The following is a 12,175-nucleotide window of genomic DNA, read 5'->3' on the forward strand; positions in this document are numbered from 1 at the left end:
ACATTTATATTAACATATTTCCATACATATTTCCATACAAATACAAATATGATTTTTAGAAATTTCATGTAATGTCTGAAACATTTATATTAACATATTTCCATACATATTTCCATACAAATACAAATATAAGATTTTTAGAAATTTCATGTAATGTCTGAAACATTTATATTAACATGTTTCCATACAAATAACCCAATGAAAGTTTAGTATTAGTTGTTTTGTGAAAATTTGTGAAATTTCTAAAAATCTTATATGTTCTGGTATAATGTTATAAGTAATAATCCTATTTATTACTTTAAAATGTATATCTCAGAAATAACTAATTTTCTTGTCAACTGCATTATTATGAACTGTCATCAAATCTTTAACCATGGTCATTTTTAAGTCTTTTGTCATTTACAGACAATTCTGGGTGTACTCTGATGATTTTGCAAATATGTTCCTATAAAAGGGTTTCATCTTCAAGAAATACATGGAAAAGACTCTGACAAGTACAGGTTTCTGGTAACGGACTGTACTGCTGAACTGAATGAATAAGCATTTTCAGAACTCTAATGAAAAACTGATGAACTCATAAAAGTGCTAACAAAAGATCAAGATGAAAAAAAAAAAATTAATTACATGGGACTGAGTGAACTGATGAGGATGAGTATAATTTTTGTGACTTTCTGTCTGAATTAAAAAAAAAAAAAAAAAAATTCCACAAGGACTCAGAGGCAAAGAATATACAAATCAATTTTCACTGCAAAGTAAAGGAGCTGTTACAGTGGAGGATTACTGGACTGAATGTCAATACTATGACATAGTATGAGTGTGTTTCATGTTTGGTAATTGCAATCATTGTTGCTTTTGTTGTGGTCATCCATGTACAATGCTTGGTGTCAGTCGATTTATCTCTTGTAAAAATAAAATACAGTGTGTGTGTGTGTGAAAAAAAAAAAAAATTACATTAAAATGCCTTATCAGGCACATTATGAAATTGAAAAAAAAAAAAAAAAAAAATTATTAAGAATTTCAAGGCAGCGACTGGTGAGCATTAAACCCCAAGCAAGAGGCCCTTCTGAGCACTAGACCCTGAGCAACTGTATAGGTCAAAGACCCATGAAACTGGCCCTGGTCGCAAAGGAGAGAACTTACCACAGCTCAGAGCCAGAGAAGACAGTTTGGGTGTGAGCCGGAGGACCAGAGAGCAGGATCTGATAGAGATTAGGGCTCTCACTAGATTGGGAAGACTTGTCAACCTGAATCTACTTTGAAGAAAAACTCTGAATATTTAATTTTAGCATACAGCCCAGATAGGAAAGGTAAAGGAATGAAATCTGGGAGTTCAACTTGTGAGTTGTACTACCACTCTCAGTTTAGGTAAGCATGGTTTAGCAAAATATATTCAGTAAGCTCATCCAATTTTAGTCTTCTCAGAAACTATTTTTGTGTTTCCTTTCTTAGTTTCATTAGTAACAATTTCTTCAGAGGACTGACCATCTTGATTTGGCTGAACGAAGAGGACAAGGAATTTTTCCACATTGAGTTGGACGGACAGGGAGGGCCTCAGTGCCTCTCTGGAGGCCAAGTTCAGGGGAAGGCTGGGACTGACTCAGCCTAGAAGGGGAGACCAGAGTGGCTGGATGGGTAGTGTGGGAACCCCGAGGCTGGGGACATGTTCCACTGTGGGTGTTGCTCCCACTGGCCTGAAACCACTCGCTCCCACTGGTGCACCATTATACACAAGGGATAACAATCGCAGAATGACAATGATTTTCAACCTTCTCAAGCAGACTACACACGGGCAAGCATTTCCTTCCCATAAGTCATTTTCAGGGCTATGCGTACAGTCTGATGATCCTGAAGGTCAATGTGGCAGAGCAGAGAGAGTTTGGACTTTCAAAGGAGTCAGACCTAGAATAGAATTATGGCTTTGCTGTGTTTCCAATTTCTCCCTCCCTTCTTTCCATCCTTCGTCTCTTTTTCACTCCTTCCCTTTCTCCTTCTCTCCTCCCTCCCCTCATTCCATCCATTCATTCACCAAATATTTATTGAGTTTTTATGCTGGTCTGTACCAGGTGCTGGGGATACAGTGGTGACCAGTGCAGACACACAATCCCTTCCCTGATGGAGGCTGCAGTGGAGAGGGCTTTGAACAATTATTAGGAGGGGTGTGTGTGTAATGACAGGCAACCAACCCAGTGCGGTGGGAGGATGTAGCAAGGGGATTCAACCAGGGTGAGGGTCATGGGCAAGGTACTCACAGCTTCATTGTCCTCTACTCTAAACTGTCAGAATTAATGTATGTAAAGTGTCCAGCACCAGGCTTGGTCCGTGATGGCACTGTGACTACTCAAGCCAGCTTTGGGATTCTTCTTGGGGAACTGTCACCAGAGGGAGTTTCAAGCTCCATTGATGGTCATTTCTTTATTATCCTGCCTCATCTTTCTTGTGCTAATTGTCTTTTCACCCCGGTGGGCCTTGCTGCCTCTCTGAGCCCAGGGTTCCCTGGAAGGCAGGGGCAGCAGTTACCCTCTTTGAATTTCCAGAGTGCCTACAACAATGCCCAGCACATAGTAACTGCTCAATAAATGTTGCTGGATTAAAAAGAGCTGAATAATGAAAATGAAAATGAGTCACAGATAAAGGACATCTGGCAACCCAGAGAATGAAAAAGTTTTATGGAAAGAAGTTGGAACCTATACAGCTGTTCTGATATTATCTTTATGACCTCTTGGGAGAATAAAAACCAACACACATCACACCCTTTGTCTCATCATTTCCTCTGCTATCAGGCAGGGAGGATTAATAAAAGAAAGAATATTTTAGTTGGGGTTTTACTCCAAGGGATCCTTCTTAATTAAGTGGTGAAGCATTAATTAAAAATCGAATTAATCATCATAAGCTGTTGCTGTTGTGCTTGGCAGTCAGGTGCAGGCTTTCTGAAGACATGAAGGTACAGGAGCTCCGAGCTGCATGTAAAAGAGATACCCCCCAACCCTCCAAATAGATGGGAAATCACTGAGCAGGGCATGCTCCTGGTGGCCTCTTACAAGCTAATATACAGAGATGGACTTACCATGGAGCCAATGAGGCTTAACCTTTGGGCCCCTCGCTTGCACAGACCTTACCCGGGTCATGGTAGGGACCTCAGTGTATGTTTGGAGATATATATATATATATATATATATGTATAAATTTGGAATGGTAGGATATTTTTATACTCTCTTTCTTAAAGAGGGTTCCCTTAAGCTTCAAGTCAATAAATTTGGATTTCTTCCACTAACAACGTATCTCCTAGAAAAGGTTTAGGGTGTAAGATGGAGCCCAGGTGGAATGACATTATTAATGAAGATGGTGTTGATGATGATAATGTTGGTGTGACTGTACAGAGAGGAACTGGAAAGAAGGGCTGCACAGAGCCCAGGGAACTTGTTGGAAAATTGTTTTGGATCAAAATGAACAGAAAAGGCCTCATGAAAGTGTCTAAAAGTCAATTTATCAAGGTTAGAAGGCACATACTAACTTGGTCTTAACCCAGGATTCATGCAGGGGCTTCTGGGGCTCCATGGGCACCCTGAAATTGTGTGCAGTTGTCTCTGTATGTGCATTTTTTCCTAAGAGAGAAATTCTATTCATAAAGATGGGAAAGTCTGGAATGGACACAATAGACAATGGATTCTGTAAGATTATACTGTTCTAGGGAGTAGAACATATAATGGTAGGAGGAAATAAAATTTGTAAGTAAAAATAGCATGTGGAATAATCTTGGTTCTGTCTTTCCTGTGTCTTATTTGAGTCCATGTCCTGAGGCAGGTACAGGAAGACAGGCTGGATGGAGGCAACCTCCAGCTTGCTGGAGGTTGGGGGTAGGGGGCTGAGGTCCTAGAACCAACCTGGGGTCAGAAGGAAGGAAGCTTATGGTCCGCAGTCTCACAACCCACCAGAGAGGAGGCCAGAGAAGGGCAGTGGAACAAAGAGAAAAGTGTCTCCTAGGGGTCTTTTGTGTGGTATGATCTGACTGAGGGTTCCAAGATTTGGGATCCTGGCCAAATCTTCTTCATGTCATGATTTATTCCCATGCATAAATGGCCAGAACCAGGGATTGAAATAATTAACTGAGAGAAGATTAAAAAAAAAAAATCTTGATGACAAGATGGTACCTACTGCCTAGAGATTCATCTTAACTAGAGGCTGAAAATAGTCTGGGGCCCAAAAGAGAAAATACTCTGGGAGGGTCCTTATCAGCCCTATCAGGAATAGGAGTAGGGTTGATCTTAGTTAGACACAGAGGGTGAAATTAGGACCAGTCTATGGCAAAGCTAAAATCTCAAGATAAAAGCCAGACTGAGGAAGAGGTCTCCAAGGAAGGAGCCAGAGAGTTCACGGTTTATGAGGTCAGGGAGTGGCGTTGGATAAGAACCAGATCTGTAGCCAGAAACCAGGTGTCTCTCTCGTTCCCACCTATACACCCACTCGAGCCAGGTGCAGCCACTTCCCTGCCTGCACCTGCAAGGCCAAGGCTAGCTGGGCCCAGGGCCTGGTCCCACCCCTGCTGGAAGGATGTGAGGAACTTCCTGCCTCAGGCAAACCTTGGCTTTCAATCAAGGTCTCCTGGCTATTCTTCCCTCGTCTCTGCATGCCCAGTACCGCCAGCTCTCTGACCCCTCACAGCTCCCGACCCCTGGTCCTAGAATTCTTCCAGCCCAAGTCAACCCAAGCCCTAATGTTTTGTCCTGGCTTTTCTGGTCCCAGCCTCTCGCACTCTTCCTGTGATCCTTCAAATTCCATCCTTGCACCTACATCAGGAAATAAGGCCAGTCCCCAACACTTTCCTTCAGGATAAGGAGGGGGGATATCTGAGAACAGAATAGGGTAAAGGCTGTGGCTCAGGTAATGTTAGAAAGAGAAATTGTCCCTTTATTCCCCAAGAGTGTCATTAACATGTTAATTCAAAATCCAAGGAACCAAGGGGGTGGAGGAACCTATCAGGTGTGTGCATTTTGTCACTCTTGGCCCCTAAGGAAAGAATAAGGGACTGTCAGAAATTCTCTGTAATGTTCTGAGAGCACCTATCACAAAAGCCTATCCACCCAGGTGTCATATGTTTCTGAAGAAAGAGTTACAGCTTATAGAAATAGAGTCTATCCTTCTCCAATACGGAGAATATGTGCTCAATCCGGGCAAGGGTTAACCATTGCAGGAGATTATATCGAGTTTGGGTTTAACTTTTAAACAAGATGCTGGGGGGCATGTCTTAACTGTCATGCTGCATTGTAAATTTAGAGTTTGGGTGTGGAAGCTCTGCCCCCCTGCTTTATAATCTACACAGGTGTGCAGAGGACTTCAAAGCTAGTTCTAGAAGAAGGCTGTTGAGAATTACCTCTGGGGGAAAAAAGAAAGAAAGAAATCCCACAGAACAGATGCTGAGAGAAGTGAACTAAACCCTCCTGGAGTAATTGCCTTCACATTAATTTAAAAATTCCAAAATCTTTTTCTTGTGTTCTTGCTCAAGAATGGGGACTTCCCCCTTCCAAAGAATGATTTCAGATTTGATAACCTCTATTCTTTTCTGAAAGTGATTCAAATAGAAAGTTTACCCAGGGAAATTTTGGTAATACCTTAGGCTGTTGAGCAGGACACATACTAGCTCTGCGTCCAGCCTAGTGCACTATGCGTTCTCAGGCATTGCTTCTTGCCATTGCACTGTCAACTGTAATGGAGAACGTAAAATGTGGTCATTTTAGTATTAGCTGTTCTCCTTTAAAAGCAATTAAATTAGCGAGTAGAGTATCCTTTTTAAAAACTGAGATGATTTTGCTGAATTCACTAATGTTCAATAGGGTATATACACTTGGAGTTTACTTTTCAACAATAATGTTGGGGCTTGATTGTAGTTACCATATGGGGAAAAAAATTGCTCCTTCTAAATGTCAATATTTGAGTCCTACTAAAAGCTGAGGGGGATTTATGCATTTAGCCTAAAGCATATTTTACTTCTTGGTATTTTCGATGATTTGTGGCCAGTGAATCATGAAAATGAAATCTTAAAACCCTAAGAAACCACCAGAAACCAAGCTAGGCACTTGGCATATTTCACAGTAATTATTCCCACCCCACTCCAAAATGAAGATGTTTGTTTTCTCCAATTTGTCTGCTTTTTTCATTTACCGACATTTGGGGAATTTACAGATTAAACTGCCTGTTCTACCGAGGGCAGGATAACTGACATTGGAGTTTGGAAAGTTCTGTTTAGTTCAGTCAATCTCACTCTTCCTTGGAGAATAGGAAAGATAGTCATTTTTCTCATTTCACAGAGGTTTCCTTTTTTTTTTCTTGGAAAGATGATTTCTACTAGATTGTTTCATAACTGTTAACATGTAGGACTTAAAAAATGCTGAACTTCTAACTTAACTTTCTGGTGAAAGCATCCACCAAGTTTAGTCATTCATTTTCCAGGTAAAGACGATAACAATTCCACTTATGTAACCATTTGTCATCGTTACCTTCCAGCTTGACACATAGCAGAGCTACAGATACCCTGTTTAGTATTTTCCACCATTTCCTCTTAGCAAGTTTTCCTTATTCTTGCTAATTATTCCTAATTTCTTTTAATTTGGGGGACTTTTCGTTTTTCACAGTTTCTTATGGCAGAGACTCAGTTTTCTTTCTGTGTCCGTTCTCCCCTTCTTCCCGGTAATAGAACCCACTTCCATTAGAGCGAAGTACAGTGTTCCACCCTCTTTCCCTCCCCCCAGAGGAGAATTACATTACCCAGTCTCCCTTGCAGCTAGTTGTGACCATGTGATTAAGTTCTCACTAATGGGTGGAGCAGATGTGTTGAGCATGCGTTGTATTTGCTTCCATATAAGAACATTGCTCACCCGCCACTTCTCCTTCAATGTAGGCTGGGACCTGGACGTGGCACTGGTGAGCCAGCTGTAACCATACGTGAAGACAACATCCTAGCGGACAGGAAGACCTTGAAAGTGAAAGAAACCTCAGGGCTTGAATAAGCCACGTACCTGTCCTGGACTACCTGCCTAACCCTGGACTGTTAACATGAGAGAAAAAAAGATTTCTCTCTTATTTGAACGAGTGTATTTTGAAGTCTCTTTGTTACAGTAGCATAACTGATACCCTAACCCTGACTAGTGCATTTCTTAAACAAAAGAGAAGATCTTACCACTGCACTCTGTGCTACTCAGATCTTACTTGGAGTGTAAGTGAATCACGTTTTGAGCATAAAGACAAAGCAGAGGTTTTTCAGATAAAAGCAACAAGAATGGTGAGGGATTCAAAGCAGAAGAAACTGGAAGAGCAGCCTCAGAGTATGAGTGCTATATTTAGATATCCAAAGAACTGGCAAGGAGAAGAATGATTCACCTCGTTCTGTGTGGCTTTAGGAGTCCATAGAAGTAGGACTCAAGGTGAAAACAGATTTTGCTTGAGACAAAGAACATTCCTGGCTGTCAGCTCTGCATAGAAATGGAAGGGGCTACGCTGGAAGCACTGAGCTCCCTGCCCGTAGAGGCATCTTAATAGAGCCTGGATAACCATGTGGCTGGATTTCATAATGACTATGTGTCATGCATGTAAACTATGTAAGTCATCTCAAATTCTTAGAACAACACTAAAAATTACATATTTTTACCTCCGTTTTATAGAAAGGGAGTCTAAGTCTCAGGTTAAAACTTACCAAAGGTCACGGAGCTAGTTAGTAGCACGGTCCGTGTTCTTTCTACCAATCACTATTAAAGCTGACATACAAAATGGCTTAAAAGCGTCTTCCAAACCTGAAATTCTGTAAGTCCTCTGGAAAACTGTCTTTCCTTAATTTGTGCTTGAATTCTGAGGTATCAGAGCCAGACATCTCCTAAAGCTTGATGTGCCTAATCTCCTGTGTTTTAACCCAGTTGCCAACTTACTTTGAGCCTTCCTTTTTGAGTCAGAGATTGCTAGCCGATCATCAACCCATTTTCTCTTCTTTCTTGGCACACGGTGAGAGTACATTCTTCAGTTTCCCTTGCAGTGGAATGTGAGCAGAAATGATGTGGGCCACTCCCAGATCTGGCCTGCAGAAACCTCTCGTATACTTTCTTCTGCTGCTGCTGCATACTGGCTCATGGAGTGACCTTGAGAGTTGAATATTGAAGAACTTCTACCTTGGTTTCCAAACAAGGTGTTGAACAGAGCCTCCTGGCAAGCCGAAACTGTTTTGGACTGTGTAAGTGAGGGAGGTGTAAGCTTTTACTGTGTTTAAGCCATTTTATACTTTAGAGCAGGGGTTCCCAACCCCCAGGCCGTGGACAGCTACGGGTCCACAGCCTGTTAGGAACCTGGCCACACAGCAGGAGGTGAGTGGCGGGCAAGCGAGTGAAACTTCACTTGCCGCTCTCCATCGCTCCCCATCGCTCACATTACCGCCTGAACCATCCCTCTCCCCTCCATCCGTGGAAAAATTGTCTTCCACAAAACTGGTCCCTGGTGCCACAAAGGTTGGGGGCCACTGCTTTAGAGTCTATTGGTAACAGCAGGTAGCCCACCCTCTGTAATACTCTTTATCCTCTGCCACTAAATATCCAGAGTTGTTACCTCAATCATAGGACTATGCCCAGGGTCATGGTGTTTACCAACAACTCTACTAGGTTAATCTTTTTGACACTGAAGATATTCCACCCTTTTTGACTTAAAAAAAAAAAAAAAAAAAGCAGAACTTTAATATAGTTCAGCCTAAAATAATAGAAGATAATCTGATTCCTTCCACCTCTCACTTTTGACCCACACACAACCAGCCCAGCCGATAAAGAGGGATCAACTTCCTTACATAACAGTGTCAGAGAAGTTTCAAATACAGATTACCCTTGATAGAGGTTTGCCACAAGTTTGCCAAATGGTGTCCTGTGGTGCAGTCTACTGATTAATGCTGTTAGGTTCCTTCTTTCCTTCCTTCCTTCCTTCCTTCCTCTCTTTCCTTCCTTTTTCTTTAAATATCAGGAAATTTCTCATAATTTCTCATGGAAAAAACCCTTTCCAGACTATTTTACAAATTGAAAGATTTAGCAACACTTAAATCACCATCTGCTGACACTCGGGGGATCTCTTTGGACAGGTCACACCTTCTCTAGGTCTCCACAGACCCAACACTCCCCTTTTATCCCTAACACTGACATGCATGTCAAATGCCACATATCTTTGTGATGTGGATTTTTTTCTCTACCTTGCCCTACAGGCTATTTGTGTTTGCATTCCCTGTTAAAGCAGAAATAAGTCAATGGTTAACAAAGAATTACCAACCTGAGAACTGCTTTTGAAGGTGTTAGAATGCCTTTGGAAGACAGTGAATATTTTGTGGGCGTTGGCAGGAAGAGTCAGGAAAAATCTTCCCATTATTATTGGGTACTGGTCCTCCTCGTGGGGGCACATACTTAGGATATCAAAATTTATTCTCTTCAGTCTCCAGCTTCCTTTCTGTAACACAAAATAGAGATCATAAAGTGAAGATTTGTAAGAGAATAGAATAGAATTTTGTTGTTCTGTTTTTAATTGAAAGCTTAAATAGCAATATTGATTGGTTTGACTTCACCAAAGAGTTAAGCAATTTCCTTCCTTGTTCCCAAGTCCCTAACTGTGTCAAGCTTAATTGTCGCCATCAGCCTCTTGAATGTTGTGCAGGTTCAGGTAACACACCCATCAGCTGGGAACCAGCAGAGCAGAGAGGATGGGAGCTAGAAGAGAAGCAGAGACAGAAGACGTTCATCTTTTGACTCAGGAGTGGACATCTATGCAGGTAGGTTCCAGGGCTCTGACAGTTATAGGATGCTTTTCAGCAGGTGTGTAACTTGTCTTCAAAGCTCTGGAATATGCCAGGGATTAGGTTTTTCATACATGTACAAGATTTTCATATACAAAGGTTTCCTTTTTCAAAAGTCTAAGAAACAATGGGTACAAAGTAGATTACTGGTCTCCCAGAGAATTTTCTAAACTCCTGGTATGAGTGGCGGAGGGAGGTGAATGAGGTAGGGCAGTCAAGGTGAATGCTTGAAGCTGGTTTTGCCCAACTTGTAGTATGGGTACTACTGAAGTAAGCATGATAATTTGAGGTGGTATACAAATGTACATTTTAAAATGTTAATAGTGTGATGTTTACTTTAATGTGCTTTATAATAAAGACAATACAGCAGTGTCTCAAATCTGTGATTACATTAATACAAATGCTTAGGATGAATAAAGGAAAAGTTAGGCTTTTTAAAGGAAAATAGTAGGTTAAATAAGAATATAGGGACTTCCAAGTCTGGTCAAGCTAGAATAATTGGAACTAAATTTATCCACTTGCCTGAAATAGCTGAAAATAAAAATATACATATGAAGTAACAGTACTCAAGGTATTGGACATCGGACAATGAATGGTGATCTCTGACTGACAGGAGACAAATGAGGTGAGCTCTATGTCTGCCTGAGCTCTTATTACCTGGAGAGTTTCCAGGTCATTCCCCACAGGAATGGGGAACCCAAGCAAAGCTGAACAGTAGTTTCCTTGGGTCACAGAGACAGAGCTGAGATTCCAGGGAAGCCAGGCTATCTGTAAGTAGAAACAAACAAAAAAACAATCCTTTGATATCTATCTCATACCAGATAGAAAAATTAACTCAAAATGAATCATAGACCTAACAAAGCCATAAAACTTATAGAAACAAAATAGGAGAAAATTTTTGATCTTATGTTAGACAGAGATCCCTTAGCTACAAACAAAAATCATAAAAGAAAAAAAGTTAATAAATTGAGCTTTATCAAAATTAGGACCTTCTGCTTTCAGAAAAGCACTATTAGGAGAATGAAAAGACAAGTCACAAACTTGGAGAAAATATTTGAAAATCTCATATCTGGTAAAGGACTTATGGCTAGAATACATAAAGCACTCCCCCAGACTCAATAAGAAAACCAACAACCCAATTAAAATTGGGTGAAAAGTTTGAACAGACATTTCACCAAAGAAGTTATGTGAGTGGTAAATAAGCTCATGAAAATAAGCTCAACATCATTAGTCATTAAGAAAATGCCAGTTGGAACCATAATGAGATACTACTGCATACCTGTTAGAATGGTTAAAATTAAAAAGACCTACCATACAAAGTGTTGGCAAATGTATGGAGCAACAGGAACTCTCATACACTGTTGGTGGGAATGAATTATGGTACAATCAATTTGAAAAACAGTTTGACAGTTTCTTAAAGAGTTAAATATACACCTACTCTATTATTCAGCCATCTTATTGCTTGCATATACAAGAAAAATGAAAACATATGTCCATACAGAGACTGGTACAAAGACATTCCTGTAGCTTTACGTATAACAGCCAAATAGCAAAGACAACTCAAATGTTCACCAACAGGTGAATGGATAAACAAATTATGGTATGCTCATACAATAGAAAACTTCTCAGTCGTAAAAAGAAATGCATTAGTGATACACACACCATGGTTGAATTTCAGAACAATTGCACTGAGTTAATGAAGCCAGACAAAAAGAGTGTACATATTGAATGATTCTGTTTACATAAAATTTTAGAAAGTGCAAACTAATCTGTAGTTAAAGAAAGCAGATCTGTCTTTCTATCTGACAGAGGTCAGAGAGTGGTGGGAGGGAGTGATTACAATGTTGAACAAAAAAACCTTGGGAGTGATTAACATGTTCAGCATCTCTGCGGTGGTGATGATTTCATAAGTATATATCCATGTCAGAACTCATCAAACTGTGTACTTTAAACATGTGCAGTCAATTGTATGTCAATTATACCTCAATGGAGCTGTTAAAAAAATTTGACTAGAGCTGGATATGGCAAAAAATTGGAGGTTGAATGATGAAATTTTGGAAACACAGTGTAAGGTTATCCAATTTGTTCTCTTTTGCCCATCCTTCCTCTCTTATTCTCTTGTTCTGGCCCTTCCTTCTCTTTCTTCTCCCCAGGTTAGAAAAGGTGATAGTTTGTATAAGACCACCTTGTATAAGATGTCTGTGGCCTCAATATAAGAAAGGACTTTTTGACAATTTCTGCTCTCAAAAGATGCAATGGAATAAGCTACCTTATAAAATAGGGAGACCTCCATCTCAGGGCTCCCCCCGGCATAGACTAAATGAACACTTGACAGGGACATAGTAGCGTCAGATGTGATGTTGGGCCGATTCAGTG

The sequence above is a fragment of the Balaenoptera ricei genome, chromosome 5 (genome assembly GCF_028023285.1).
Source record: "Balaenoptera ricei isolate mBalRic1 chromosome 5, mBalRic1.hap2, whole genome shotgun sequence".
Classification (NCBI taxonomy): Eukaryota; Metazoa; Chordata; class Mammalia; order Artiodactyla; family Balaenopteridae; genus Balaenoptera; species Balaenoptera ricei.